Source organism: Rhagoletis zephyria, unplaced genomic scaffold (genome assembly GCF_001687245.7).
Source record: "Rhagoletis zephyria isolate East Lansing unplaced genomic scaffold, Rhagoletis_zephyria_1.1 Rzeph_scaffold_00884, whole genome shotgun sequence".
NCBI classification, from domain to species: domain Eukaryota; kingdom Metazoa; phylum Arthropoda; class Insecta; order Diptera; family Tephritidae; genus Rhagoletis; species Rhagoletis zephyria.
In genome coordinates this window covers 107869-124145 of record NW_016157968.1, presented here as the reverse complement: position 1 = coordinate 124145, position 16277 = coordinate 107869, and the positions used below count along the sequence as shown (strand labels likewise).

The 16277-nt window shown below is 36.7% G+C and overlaps 1 protein-coding gene across 1 annotated transcript in view; it reads right to left on the bottom strand.

The window, feature by feature from the left end:
- Positions 1–16277, bottom strand: part of LOC108361925 (uncharacterized) — a 55868-nt gene that overhangs the window by 23662 nt on the left and 15929 nt on the right. The window lies entirely within an intron of this gene.

Genomic DNA, 16277 nt, shown 5'->3' with positions numbered 1-16277 from the left:
ACTACAAAATGTTGACGATGTATACTTTTCCAAAACGCATCCGAAAATTTATCGAAACGAATCGCTAGCGCAATCAGCGCATTAGAAACAAAGTTGATGCTTCGTTTGTTATTGGTTACCATTGGTGTTTTAAACATGGAAAATTCATAAAAATTGTTCATTGGTATACATATTGAGTATTTAAAATATGCAATTTGTCGCAACTCTGCATATACAAACAGTTTGAATACCGATGATCTCAACTATTTATTTTTCTTGACATGTTAAAATGCTGCTAAAAATGCTGTTTTTACATTTAATCACTCTGGTTTTATTGGGGAACATTCTCTTAATTACGCACCTCTCTTGGACAGTTAGAATGGGACTGCTAAAATTTAAACGTTGATACTGAACGTTTTAAGCATTGTCAGTTTTTCAAAGCTCAATATGGTGATACCAATATGGCGATCAATTAAAAAAAAAAATAGAAATTATTGTATTCGTTCGAAACTCAGCACTCGAGAGTTTTTGGGGTCGCTTATTACGAATCTGAAGTAAATTTTTTTAAATTCGAAATGGCGATCAATTTCATAAAGAATTACTAAAATAAAAACGCTGTTACTGCCATACCTAAACAAAAGCGTCAGCGTTGTCAGGCTGTCAAAAAATTCTCACGCTCATACAATTTGTATGAAGCATACCGAAATAACGCGGCATCAACGCTCAGCGGTTGGAAAATCCGATTTTGACAGGGCGTTAGGAAGTGAAGTTGGCTGCAGAAAACGGCGAAACTGTCATTTTCGTATATCACACAAACAAACCCATGCTTGTTGTTGGTGTTATTTCTGCATTTGACGTAGCGTTGGCTCTTTTGTTTAGGTGTAGTATTTCGGCGTTAACGCTAGGCGTCCGCCCAACGGTTTTGTTTAGGTATGACAGTTACTGAACGTTTTAGGCATTGTTATGGGTTGAAACTCGTTAGCAGTGGTTTTCTGGGGTTGCCGATTACGAATCTGATGTCAGATTTTTAAAATTCAAAATGGAGGATCCAATAAGGCGATCAACTTTAAAAAATGATTGGATTTGTTTGAAACTCGGATCCAGCATTTTGAGTTTTGAAAATCTGCTGACATCAGAATCGTACACAGAAAACCCAGAAACCCACTTTTAACGACTTTCAACCCATGGAAATGCTTAAAACGTTCAGTATTAAGGTTTTAATTTCAGTCATTTTTTATAAATTGATCGCCATATTTACGCTAACCATCCGTCCTGTATTAAACGTGACAGTCCTCTTTTTTGACCCATTGTTCTGGTAATTTATTTATTTTATACGGGACGCCAAATGTTCTGTATTTCTTTTAATGTCCTGTATTTGCCCCTTATTCGGTGTTTCGACGCCTTAACAGCTCATTAAAATGGCATGCCTATGAACGAGTTTTAAGTGTATGATCGTAATTGTTTCATAAACAATTATTATTTTCTAATCTGAATGCCTGTGATTCGAATCGAGGAATACATACAGTGACCAAAATAGAAATTAGGACTCGACATTTTAGTAAGTTTTGGCTATTTTTCCTTAGTTTATTTAATGTATATTGTTTATTTTATGAAAGTAAAGCTCTTTTCTTAACAAAAACCGTATAATACCAAACTTCAAACTTTGTGCAAAAAACTATAAAAATTAATTCTGCAATGTTTCACCAAAATTTCAAACTTTTTAAATAGAATCTTTAGAAAAAATATTTGGTTTGCAGTTTTGTAACTCATTAAAATTGAGTATACTAAAGTGCGAGTGGGAAGTGCTGCTCATTTGCTCCCCTTTAAAAAAAAGGTCGAACATTCTTACTTTGTACGAAAAAAATGCGTAACACCGTCAACAAAACAAAAAATGTTAAACATTAATGGTAAGCCTTAGCGACTAAAAATTGCACTTTATTATACTAAAATTTAACAACTTTTTTTTAACAAATTTTACGGGGTAAAGATCTCCAGAAAATTATCCTACAAATTTGTGATGTCACTATAAGGATACTGTTTCAGGGCTAGTACATCTAGGATCATTGAAGAAGGCGTTGTTGAGGAAAAAGTTTGCGAAATTATTTTTTGTCCCATATTCGGCTCTAATAAATATGGTCACCGTAGCCATATTGGATCCGCCATTTTGAATAAAAAAAATTGACTTCAAATTCGTAAGAGAATGAAAATTGTTCCATTTATTTGCTTTCGTATCTGTTTCTGTTTCATATCGTTCAAAGCATTGCACATTAGGTCAAATGATTCATTTGGCTGTGCGAAAGTCCAATTTCTTAAGGGCAGTTTTACATTATTTTTTGTTGCCATTCTATAGGAAATACACCAAAATGACACAAACTTCAGTTTGTTTTTGTAAAATAAAAAACACCGTCAGACAGCAATAAACCAAAGCTACACTTTCAAAACGTTATTGACACGTTGTTTGCGCAACCGGTTTATTTTGTAAGTTTCAAGTGCATTTTTATTTTTAAAGTTCGAATAATTAAAAGAAAATGTTAAATGGAAAACAAAACTATAAGTGAGAACCTATGCCCCAATATTATTATTTTATTTTACTTAGCCCGCCGTTTTCAGCCGTTTTCAACAAAAACGGGTTTTTTCTGGGCTATCATGCTATTACAAAAGGCGAGTTGTTTGAAGTTTGGCTTATTGGGTGTTCGAAAAAAGAAAAGCTTCTTTCGGTCGCCAACCATGTTGAAAAAAAATTTGTTGCTGCAAATATTTGCGAAAGTTCCATGAAACTCTTAAAAGAAAAATCGATAATTATGGAAAGAAATTTGGAAAGAATGCTAAAATATTTAGATCTGAAAACATAGCGTTTCTTGCTCATGAAGTTTTTACGGAATCAAAAAGCCAACTGTGTCGACCAGCAGCCGGATTCTTACTTTCACCATCAAAATTTTTATTTTTACACATTCATGTTTATGGCATACGGGTGACGATATGTATACTCCCATAGTAATAATTAATACATATTTTATTCTAGCGAGTTACTGGTAATTGACACAGTTATGCAATTTTTACACAACCTAGAAGAAAATTTAGCGGTCATTTCAACATTGGCTTCGGGTAAAAATGTTTAACTAATTGCAAAACGAATATCTTGCCTCCCCTTTGATAATTAACGAGGGAAGAGGATGGCCTTTCGACTCGACAACTTGACAACTCTCCAGTATAAGGCAGCTGTCGTTAACCCATGTATTCTACCTTCGTTGTGAAATCCAGCCCATTCCTGAAGAACACTTTTATAAAAGAGAGCTTATCTTTCCAATAGAGAACGGGCTTCACCACATTTGCTTCTCGTCTTCTACATTTGCATTTCATTTTCAAAGTAAAGTTATCTATAAATACATGTACGCGTCAAACAGTTATAAAATATTTGCTTTTAAAAACTTGGAAATAAGCTTTTTGCTATAAACATTTAATTTACGCATGTAAAACTAATTTATCGGAAGTTTGTTCCAAAAACCCCTTTAGATCAGATTAAAACTAATAAGAGCAATGACTATTAAATTTACAAATAGGAAGAGGTGAAAAAGGCAAGGCAATCTGATTTTTGTTCAGTTTTTGCGTTTGCTTTGAGAATACTTGGAAGTATGAGTATTATTGATACCTTTTTGCAAATATGAGTAATGGCATCGATACTTTTTTAGAGTATTCTATATGAGTCGGCCGCTGTGGTGTAGTGGTAAGCAGTGCGCGCTTCCACTCCGCAGCACCTGGGTTCAAGTCCTGGTCAAAGCAACATCGCAAAAAGTTTAGAAACAACGTTTTTTCTTAACAGCGGTCGACCCTCGGCAGGCAATGGCAAACCTCCGAGTGTATTTCTGCCATGAAAAACAGCTTCTCATAAAAATACAATCGCCATTCGGAGTCGGCGTAAAACTGTAGGTCCCTCCGCTTTGTGTGACAACATCAAGGCGCACGCCACAATTCGGAGGAGAAGCTCGTCCAAACACTAACACATGTGTAAGCGCCAATCTATTATTATTATTATTATATGAGTACTAGTATCGATACTTTTCTAAAAAGTTCGATCACTATCTACAAACCTAGTTGCCTCTGCCAAAGCATACCGAACATTTGAATATGTCGACTTCAGCAGCCACTTCCGCTGCCGAACGTCGATTCCGACCTCAAACCAAATATACAACATACCACAACCTCGACAACATGAACCGAATTACAATGATCAAAGTACAATATTTTCTTTGGGCAACACGCTACCCAATGCCCCCCAAAACACCCAGTTCCTTGTGCCAAAATTGATAGATTTGCCGGAGTTTTACGGCTCTCCGGAAGAATGAACCTATGAACCTATGTATGTTCTCTGTGGCCTATCGCGAAACGATCGCCACGTATGGCTATACAAATCTAGAAATCTTGTTGCGCTTGCAAAAGGCTCTAAAAGGCACTGCTCGCCAACGCGTACAATCGTTGTTAATGCACCCAGCGAGTCTTAATTCAGACTTAAATTCTCTTGAATTCATTTATGGACCCCCCAGAACTTCTTATACGTAGTCAGATAGATAAAGCCCGAGCATTTCCAGCTATATCTGCTGGTAAATCAAATGAAATTATTAATTTAGTTACAATGCTATCTGATTGACGGCATTCCTCGAAAGCGCGGGTGCACATCCTTTTGTGGCAAATCCAACACTAATGGATGAATTGGTGAGCAAGTTGCCCTTTAACAAAAGAGAAGAGTGGACGCGCTACACTTTTACTATGCACCAACCGTACCCTAGTCTGCGGGAATTCTCTGCCTGGTTAAAACAGATTGCCATTTACATATATTTTTGTTGCTAAAGACATGGGTACTACGAAACATTCAAATGCCAATGAATCAGCACTCCACCAACAAAGAACTTCGAAACCCGTGTTGACGAAAATAAAGTAATATGCATAGTGTGTCAGGAAAATCATAAATTATATTTGTGTCCGAAATTTAAAGATTTGGATACCTCTCAAAGAAGGAATATCACAAAAAAACATCAGTTATCTTTTAGTTGCCTCGACGTAGGTCTCAATACCCAAAACTGTTCAAGACGGCGGGAGTGTGGCATTAATTCCTGTCGTAAATTTCCCAATCGTCTCTTACATAATTTAAATTTTAAACCTGAAAAATGCAACTCTTTATCCAACTCTACTGTCGCTACTATAAGTTGCGTTCCCTAACTAGCAAGAAGATTCAAGAATTTACCAGAAAGCGTTCCCGTACTCTAGGGTTGCCAAATTTTGCAATTTGTTGTTACAAATTACCATTACCATTTGGAGTGCAATGGGGTATAGTCGTTGCGCTGGATATGCAGTTCCAGTTGCATGGCTGTACTCAATCCCGACTCTTGCGTCCTCGTTCGCGCACTCTGGGCAACGTGAGCAACCCATGTGCGAGATGCGGTAACCAATCCGAGTGGAGCCTTGGGTCACGGCAGAAAGGGAGTGCGGGTTTCTTACAGACTAGTATAAAAGTAATATATGCAGGACACTAAAACTATTGATTAAACTAAATACAAGAATCAAAAGAAAGAATACAAAAGATTAATAAATAAATTTCTTGAGCAAGAGAAATCAAGTGAGATAGAATTCGAGATCAAATTAAACTCATTTAAGGCACGTACCAAGGGGGCATTGCGTGCGTATTCAGTTCTATGGATTTCACAATAGAACGGCAAAATGTTAAGCTAGACTCGCTGAGGGATGTTGAAATTTATGCGACCTAAGAGAAAAGGACAATCAACACTACCATTAATAATATTAAAAACAAAAGTCAGGGAGAGTACAGAACGCCTCGTTTCCAATGACTTAAGGTTAAGCAAAAGCAAACGACTACTGTACGAAGGTATAGGATCCGAAAAGTTTAAGCTTAAGAAACGCCTTTTGGACACGTTCTAATCTATTTATGAAAGTTTTGTGGAATGGCCTCCAAATAAATGTAGCATATTCCAAAATGGGACGAACAAAAGATGAGTATAGTAATTTAATAGTATAGGGATCAGAGAATTTTACACAGTTCCGCCTCACGAAACCCAAAACAGAGAAGGATTTAGAAATCACAAGATTAATATGCCTACTAAAAGAAAAATTTGAAGTACCGGTGAAGCTAAGCGGGCCAAAGGAAACAATTGAGATAATTGCTTTTATCTATGAAGGAGCCAAAGTGTCTTTGTTAGAAGAAAGCACGGCAGATTTACTCCGTTTAAAAGGAGCATCCAGCTTGTTATCGCTATAGTGGATAGGCGACAAAACGATCAGTGAAATATCACGAGAAGTGCGCTTAGAGGTTGCTGGCGTCTTCGGCGGCGCGTAGAAATTCTGTATGAAAGGCGTATGTACCACTGGCAAACTGTTGAAGTTTCCATGGGAAATTTAAAAGATTTAAATATTCAGTTTCCGCCGCTTTTCTTGCCTTCAAAGTCAAATAGTAAATTGGCAGGTCCCTGAAACTCGCCCTCTTGTGATTCACACACTTTTATGGTGACAGAATCAAAGCTTTTTTTTCGATTAGGCTGATTAAAAATTTTTGGCAGTCTTTTAATATGCTTCTTAAGTCAAGTTTATCACGCATTGCATTAGCCTCTTCTGTAAAATTATCGTGGAAAATTCAGGTTTGTATATTTTTATAATTGGAAAAAATGTATTTGAAGGGAAAAAATCGCCAACGGCGATTTCCTAAATTTTTACGCGCAAATATCCATAAAAAAAACCCCAAATTGGCGCGAAATCGCCAAATCTGGACACTCTGATTAATAATGCAAAGCAAATCAAGTTAATCCACGGCGCAGCCAATATTGAGCTTAGGCGTTTTGTGGCAAATTCAAAAGATGTATTAACTGCGGTTGTCGGTGAGCAGAAGTCTGTGCGAGAATCGGAAATAAAAAACATGTTTCACGGCGAATCAGCGGCCGAGAAGATTTTGGGAATGTATTGGGATGCCAAAAATGATCAATTTTATTTTAAATTAAAGTTTGTGAATGTACCAAATGCAGTGTTAACTAGAAATCGACGACCAACAAAAGCCGAAGTTTTAAGTTTAAGGTAATGTAATTTTGGCTTCGAAGATTATGATTCAAGAACTATACCGCCACAATACTGGTTGGCATGAACCTACACCGGAGATGATATACGATAAATGCTATAGCGTATTAAGCAAGGTGATAGAGTTCAGAGCACCGAGGTGCTCTCATCCAAATTTCACTGATTTTGACTCGCAGATCGAATTACTTGCGTTCGCTGCAGTTGCATATTGGCGAATACAATACAAAAGCAGTGTTACGATAGTATTTGCATACGGTAAGTCAAGATGCAGCCCAATCAAGCCGTTGTCGATACCAATATTGGAATTGCAGTCCGCATTCTTGGGAACGCGACTAAAAGAATCGATCGTAGCCAACCACGACACTCAGCCAAAAAATGTATTTTGCACAGACTCAAAAANCGACTAAAAGAATCGATCGTAGCCAACCACGACACTCAGCCAAAAAATGTTGTATTTTGCACAGACTCAAAATCAGTCATTCAATGGTTGCGCTCTGATGCAAGGCGTTACAAGCAATACGTATCAAACCGAGTTTCTGAAATCTTACAGTCTACTAATAAATGGAGGTGGGTGCCAGGTAAATTGAACCCAGCTGATGAAGAGACTAGATTGCATACGTTTTCTCCCAGTAGCAAATGGCTGAATGGCCCATCATTTCTGGCGTTGAGAGAGGATAAATGGCCGTTGATGCCGGACGGAGTGTTATCCAAAGAAGCGCAAGTGGTGATGCGCACAAAAGAATGGTACACTTTGCAAAACAATGAAAACTTAATTCGGTTCAACAAGTATTCAAACTACTACCGCTTCTTAAAAATAATGTGATGGGTTAAGCTCGCAATTACGAAATTTCGTTCATTTATTACTAGAGACAAATTGCCTTTACCATGCAAAATAGATGCTAACCTAATGAAAAACACTGAAAATTGTATTTGTCGTATCGTTCAAAAGACGGAGTTTAAAGTAGAGATCGATCTTCTTAAAGAAAACATGCGGTTGAGTAAGTCGAGTACTTTGTGGAAGTTGACGCCTATTCTAGACGAGACGCTTAGGTGGACGTCTGGATAACGCTAGTTGTGTGCCGACATATATGAAGAGAGCAATAATCCTCCCAAAAGAGCACGATTTGACAAGATTAATTATCCTGCACTATCATGAAGGTTTTCACCACCAAAACCAAGAGCTATTCGTTATAAGTTTTGCATTCCAAACTTACGTCGTCTTGTGCACTCTGCAAAAAAGAGATGGCAAGTTTGCAAATATTTAAGCGCTGCTGCTCCTCAACCTCCACTAATGGGGCAGTTGCCAATTGATAGGGTCACGCCATACGTCCGTCCATTTACGTATACGGGAATATACTATTTTGGGACAGTTTTGGTAGCTGTAGGAGGACATCATGAGAAATGTTGGGTCGCCGTGTTCACGTGCTTGACGATAACAGCGATTCATTTGGAATTGGCAAACAATTTATCGGTTGTGCTTTGTTTGAGGAACTTCGTGAATCGCTGAATCGAGGTGTCCCTGTGCGAATAAGGAGTGACAGAGGCACAAATTTTATCGGCGTGAACAAAGAACAATGGTTGAATATTGAGCAGAACTTGCAGCAATAATGCCGACGGCGAAGTATCGAATGGTTATTTAATACGCCCTTACGTCCATTAGGTGGTGGCGCTTGGGAGCGCATGGCCCAACTGTAAAGAAAGTACTGTCATTTACGTTGAAAGAGAAGGCAGCACAGGTAGAGACACTGCGTAGCTTGTTGATTGAGGCATAAGACTTAATTAATTCACGTCCGCTTACGCACCTGCCAGTCGAGAGCATAGATGCTGACCCTTTAACTCCGAACCATTTCCTTCTGGGCTGTCCTAATTTTGTGCTGACATCCGCAGTGCCAGAAGATGTTTGTCTAAAGAAGCAGTGGCACGTAGCACAACAATTGAAACATACATTTTGGAAAAGAAGAGTATCTGCCATTGACCCCCAGAACAAAATGGTTCCGGAGAGTTGAACCGATTAAGCTTGGCGATCTGGTNCCATACGTCCGTCCATTTACGTATACGGGAATATACTATTTTGGGACAGTTTTGGTAGCTGTAGGAGGACATCATGAGAAATGTTGGGTCGCCGTGTTCACGTGCTTGACGATAACAGCGATTCATTTGGAATTGGCAAACAATTTATCGGTTGTGCTTTGTTTGAGGAACTTCGTGAATCGCTGAATCGAGGTGTCCCTGTGCGAATAAGGAGTGACAGAGGCACAAATTTTATCGGCGTGAACAAAGAACAATGGTTGAATATTGAGCAGAACTTGCAGCAATAATGCCGACGGCGAAGTATCGAATGGTTATTTAATACGCCCTTACGTCCATTAGGTGGTGGCGCTTGGGAGCGCATGGCCCAACTGTAAAGAAAGTACTGTCATTTACGTTGAAAGAGAAGGCAGCACAGGTAGAGACACTGCGTAGCTTGTTGATTGAGGCATAAGACTTAATTAATTCACGTCCGCTTACGCACCTGCCAGTCGAGAGCATAGATGCTGACCCTTTAACTCCGAACCATTTCCTTCTGGGCTGTCCTAATTTTGTGCTGACATCCGCAGTGCCAGAAGATGTTTGTCTAAAGAAGCAGTGGCACGTAGCACAACAATTGAAACATATATTTTGGAAAAGAAGAGTATCTGCCATTGACCCCCAGAACAAAATGGTTCCGGAGAGTTGAACCGATTAAGCTTGGCGATCTGGTAGTTATATGTGATGACAATGAGAGCCGCGGGCAATTGAAGCGTGGTATAGTAGAGAACGTTTTCGCGGCAGCAGATGGTTAAGTACGTTCAGCGCTAGTGAAGACAGCACAAGGAATTTGTCGTCGACCGCCCGACGTTCGTAGGTATTCGTAGATTTCGCAAAAAATCGGACTACGATGGATTCAGTGATAGCCCTGATTAGTGGAAATCATCTCAAGGAGTGGAAATCAACTAAAGAACGCATATTCAAGCCTGGAACGCATAAATGCTAGAGCTGGAAAACTATCGATAGTGGTACTATCGATGGTTTCCAATGTTTTCAAAATAACTATCGACACTATCAAGAGTAACAGAGGTAAAATAGATTCTCGTACTTATTATGAGCTTTGAAATTATTACCAATTATTTTTTAATAGCTAGGCTACAACTTCTATTTAAATTTATGTTAAAATGGCATTGGACAACCACTATCGTTACTTAACCATCTATATATATAATCTATTTATATATGTACATATATAATACGAGAAGGGATTTTTGTCCAGGACAAAAGATCTGCACCGTTCGCTCGATTTTCGAAAGTGGGGTGTCAAGTTAATGGGCTTGGCCTGTAGATGTGCAAACTGGTTTTATTTTTTTCGAAGTTGCCAAGTGTTGAACAACTAAATTCAAATTATTTAATAATCAATGCCACACCGCACTATGGGAAATTTTACCCCATTTTGTGGCCAAAATTCGAAAAGTTGAGACATCAATTTAAAACTTGGCCCAGTAGTAGGACTAGAAGTAATGGCCTAGCCGCGCAAAAATTAGCCCGTAATGGTCACACCTCCAAAAAATAGCGTAATGGTCACACGGAGTCCAGTGGACCCCAACCAAATAAACAGATGCCTCGTAAGTTCTATTTTAAAAATCGACTCGAATCCTCCACTGACCTTAACTTTAAAACTTAATCTTTGTTATCTGACAGGTTTTTTTCCAACCTATAAATTATAACACCGTGAATTATTTCATAAAACTCATCATTTTGTACCAAGAAAAATTATAATTTCTTTAATATCGCACAAAATCGCAGTATAGGCTTATGGGGAAATAAGAGATCAGGGACTATTCTACCGATTTGTGATGAGCTTTTTTAAACGTTTTTAAACATTTTTTTTAAAACACTAAATAAACTTTTGTTTTTTTAATTGTACAATTTCCTTTAAACTCACTTAAATGCGGACGTTTCTTTGGCACAACCTTTAAACTATAACACAAGTTTTAATTGGCAATTTTTCTGCTAACCGTCAGTCTTTCTTTCCACTTTTCACTTTTGAAAAGCAGCAAATAGATTACGAGATACACGCATTTGAAAGTGGCACAAAATCAAGCTACACATTTTTCGTTTACAGAAAATTTCGAAACTATCTGTTTGAGGGTTACCAAATCAACGGTAAGTCAATTTATTGAAAAACGGAGTACACAGTTTTTTACTCTGAAGTATTCTCTGTAAGATAAGACAAAAAAAATTAATTTCAAGCAAGTCAAGAAACTGACTTTTGGCCACAAAATAGGCTCAAATTTCCCATAGTGCACCGTTCGTTCGATTCTTCAAAATGAGGTGTCAAATTAAAAGCCTTGGACTGCAGATGTGCAATAAGGTTATATTTTTTTTGAAAAGGGTTGCCTCCTTTTAGAAAATTATTTAAAAAAATAAATCAATTATTACAAAATGTGTATCAATCGAAATGGTTTTGAAAGGCTTTGTTTCTTAACTTAACTATAGGAGGGTTGCCACCTGTTTAAAAAATTAAATTCAATATGAATTAAGAGAATTAGGTAAGAGAAATATGTATCACCATATGGGTGCCAAACGAAAGGGGTTTCAGAAGGTAGTAGTTTGAAAACGTTTTGAAGAGGGTTGCCACTTGATTTAAATGTCAAATTGAGTTAACTTATACACAAGTTATATGAAGTATCAAAATATGGATGCCAAACGAAAGAGCGGTAAGATGTCTTTAGTTGGAACACTAAGAATATTTTTCAGGTATTGGAATGCCACCCGTTTAAAAAGTTAAACTCAAACTAGTTAATTAGTTAAACGAATTATTAAATCTTTGGATTTTGAAAAATTTTTATTTCTGAGCTATCTTTAGCGGGGTTGCCACATGTATAAAAATGAAACTCAACTTTAATTAATGCAATTGTATAAATGAAATGCATTCATGCATTTGTATGTAACACGATATGAGTGTCAGAGGAAAGAGTTTAAGAAGGTTTTAGTTTAAAAATATTTTGCAGAGGGTTGCCGCCTGTTTGAAAAGTCGAACTTAGTTAACTATTGCATAGGTTACATGAAATATGGGTGGCAAACGAAAGAGTGTTAAAATATATTTCGTATAAATATTCTGAATGTTTATGAGGGGTTTCAAGAGGGTTGCCATATGTTTAAAATTTAAATGAATTATTAAAGGGGGGTACCAATCGAAATGCGAGGGTTTCACTCGAAATGGTAGGGCTGCCACGTGTTTGAACAATAAAATTAGTTTATTGAAATACATGTGTATCACAATGTCAGACGTAAGAAATTTTAGAAGATTTTATTTAGTTAGACCTCTCTTCCCCAGAAACGGTTGCACGGTTTAAGATGAAATATGGCGCCCGAATCGCTTATGACTATGACTAAAATTTGAGTATTTTTTAGGTTTTTGAATTCAATTTTGGGCATTTTAAAGCCATGCGGGTTCACTAGTTTGGTTTAATTAATGATTTTTTAAAACTAATTTTAATGGTTTTTTGTATTTATGTAGGCCATTGTCTAACAAAAACCATGCGCAAAATTAAAAAAACAAATCAACAAAGTTTCATTATAACTTCCCCGTTTTTCAGAACTTTTAGAAAGTTTTTGAGAAGTTTTATAGCCCAATCAACTCTAGGATCATAATGTTAGAGTTTGAAGTGTCAACAAAACACCGCTGATTTTTTCTTAAATTTTTTGTTGACATTGTTAAGCACTTACTTCAATATAAGTTCGCGTCACTTCCAATTAAATAGTGAATGAGTATATCAAGACTATCGATAGTGACTAAAAACCATCGAAATTTAAAAAAAAAGAAAACTATCGATACTGTCTAATTTATACAGGAGTTTCAGTGAATTTGGGACGGTGAATTCTAAACTATGATGCTTTACAAATGCAAGCATAGCATACAATTTAGTAATAAAATAACTAATATGTTAGGTATAAGGATATTCGACTTTTTAAAAATCTGATTGAGCAACTCAACAAAATATATTGATCGAGATAGTCCATAATAAAATGCTGGCACAGCTAAAAAAGCAATTCTAACTTTATCAAATTAAACGAAGTATGAAAGCCACGTGTCATTTCTTTTTAATGACACAAACCAATCAAAATTGTTGTGATTTCAGCGGCAATTAAATGAATATGACGACATGAATTAATGTTACGGTAATTTAGGTGGTTTTATTAATTAAGCAACCTACCCAAGCATTTATAGTTTTAACAGCAGTTTTCGCAAACTTATATTGAACAATTAGTGTTTATCCGCAAAAGCAAATAAGTACCTGTACAGTGTACACTAGGGTGGTAAAAAATAAATAAATCGGAATTTTAATGTTCTCACCCTCTAGGATTGTTCAATTTCAAAAAAATATATATATATACCCCTGTTTTTTTTATTTCGAGATCAAAAATATTTAGAGGTCGCTTAAAACGCTCAAAGTTTTCCTAGTATCTTGAATGGAGAAAAAAGTTTTTCGTAGAAATGGTATACACTTGTTGAAAATCAATATTTTTCGATCGGAAAACTTAGTTTCTCTTCAGGAGACTTCCAATAATAATACCCAATTTTTTATTTAACCATTTTTTAATGTTGACTATATTTTATTGGTCCCTGCAAACCCAAAAAAATGCAATGAAGTACCCATAAAAAATCGTTAGTAGACATTAAAAAATGGTTAAATAAACAATTGAGTAGTATTATTGGAAGTCTCCTGAAGAGAAACAAGGTTTTCGACCGAAAAACTTTGATTTTCAAGAATACAATTCTACGAAAATTTGTTTTTTCCCTATATAAACTACATAGTGAATTGAGCGACCTCTAAATATTTTTTAATCTCGAAATAAAAAAACTAAGGTATATTTTATCGATATAGGACAATCCTAGGGGGTGAGAGCATTAAATTTCGGACTTAACTTTTTTCACATACATTTTTGGACCAACCTAATGTACACACATAAGTATACCACATGCACATGCATTTAGTACATGAACATATTCCTCTAGAAATTTTTATGCAAACACATATTTGATGGATATTTATGCTCTGAAACGTGCTCACATGAAGGTACTCGTAGTTGATTATTTGCCAGCGTCTGGTGGGCCCGACCATTGCAAACCACAGCGATGGGAGATTTGCCAAGAAACATAAAGAAATCAATTTACAAATGCACGCTTTGGCGACTGCCAAAACAGTGCTACGTAGGACTGTTTTCACCTCCTGCATAAGAGTATTTATTTACGTACGTACATATGTATGTATGTATATGCCCTGCAGGAAATAGAGGACTAGTTCTGAAAGTATCACATCGTATTCTAGCTCTCTTAGTTCTATAAATAGTTCCATTATTGGTGATGAGTAATGCAAGAATTCACCAATTGAAATGAATCGTGTCAAAACGAAAATAAGAAGATAATATTCATATTAGAGGTTCTATTTTCAATGGTAACTGTTGAATATTCTAGTCCACATATGGAATTTGCCAGTAGGAATGAGACGATACGAGTAAATATAAGTACATACTCGATACTTTTCGTTCGGTAGCAAGTTATTTTGGCATCGATACTTTTGAACCAAGTACTGAGTAGGTATCGAAAAAATACTCGTATCGATACCCGATATCAAGGCGAATTTTCTTTAAACAATTTTTCCTCCACTAATATAAATCGACCAGTGCTTGATGGCTTTTTAAACGCCAGCGACCTTCAAATATTGCAGACGTAAATTTTTTCCTGAAACCAGTATGAAATGAAGTTTTTCAACAGATATTTTTGCTGTTCTTGCATCAGGGAATCCATTTTCGTGGTAGCAAAATACCAAAATATCTATTCAAAATATATGTTTTTAAGTTCATTGCATGCTGTTCTTAGGCCAAAAGAATAAAAATCTGAAACCATTATCGGACAATATTATTTAAAAAAGACGCAAAGAAGAAATTTCGTATCGAAATTTAAGCTTTCTAAGAACTCACCATATAAAATCCTGGAATTTCGTCAACTTATAAGCTTTTATTATTCGGAGTTTAGAATTTGCCGAGGATGATTAATTAATTTTTTAAAAATTTTAATTTACTCCAACTCATACGGAATACCTTCATAGCTAAAAGTACCGATACGAGTAGGTATCGATACTTCAGATCCGATATTTTTCGTGTATCGATACTTTGTTACGATACTGCTTTCAAGTAAAGGTATCGATACCATATCGTTTCATGCCTATTTACCAGCTGTACATCTGTTTCCCGGCAGGGTACATTTACTTATAGGTATGGTGTTCATATAGGCGTAACAGATAAATTATCACTGTAAATTTATGATTGAAACGTCTCTTTTTAAATTGAGCATGCAGGGAGTCCTATAAATATTCGAAATTATATGGGTATTATTGCCAAATGGATATTAACAAACATAATTTTTCATATTAGAAGCAGTACCAATGTGTATAAAAATCAAAGATGTTCCCCGGGCACTGGAGATATCAAATAATTTAAGAAACACAATTACATTGAATCGAATACTGGGTCCACACCGTGATTTAATCTAATACATATAACGGTAGATCTCACAGTTTTATGCATAGACTTAATTGGAGTGGAGTTACTAGAAATTGTTCGGGTCATCTTCGCTTACGCAAGTTGGCATATATGTATGCTGAAAATGTCAAGATCTATTTAAATGAGGCCACTTGAGTTTTTCGTATGTTTGGCATTTATTGACTGTCGACTAATGTTGTTTAAAGCCTACTTCATGTACTCCGTCTAATCCAGTGGTTGGCATACGAATTGTTGAACCAAGTCATTCAAGATTTCGAGACATTAGGGAATGCGTCAACCTCGTGAATGCAGAAGGTACTTGCGGAGCATAATACTCGTTAACAGGAAAAAGTGGGGGCACACACCGTTTTTTTTGGAGCAGCAGACGGTAGGTAGTTGACAAAGATTTTGAAAGCTTGATAAAATTTTCTTCTTCTTTTTTGGCGCTGAACCGCCTAAGCGGTTTTGGCCGAGTTCAGCAAAGCACGCCAGTCGTTTCTCCTCTGTGGCAACTGACGGCAATTGGAAACGCCAAGTGAAGCCAAGTCCTTCTCCACCTGATCTTTCCATCGCAGTGGGGGCCTCCCTCTTCCTTTGCTAACACCAGCGGGTTCCGAGTTGAATACTTTCAGAGCTGGAGCGTCGGTGTCCATTCGAACGACATG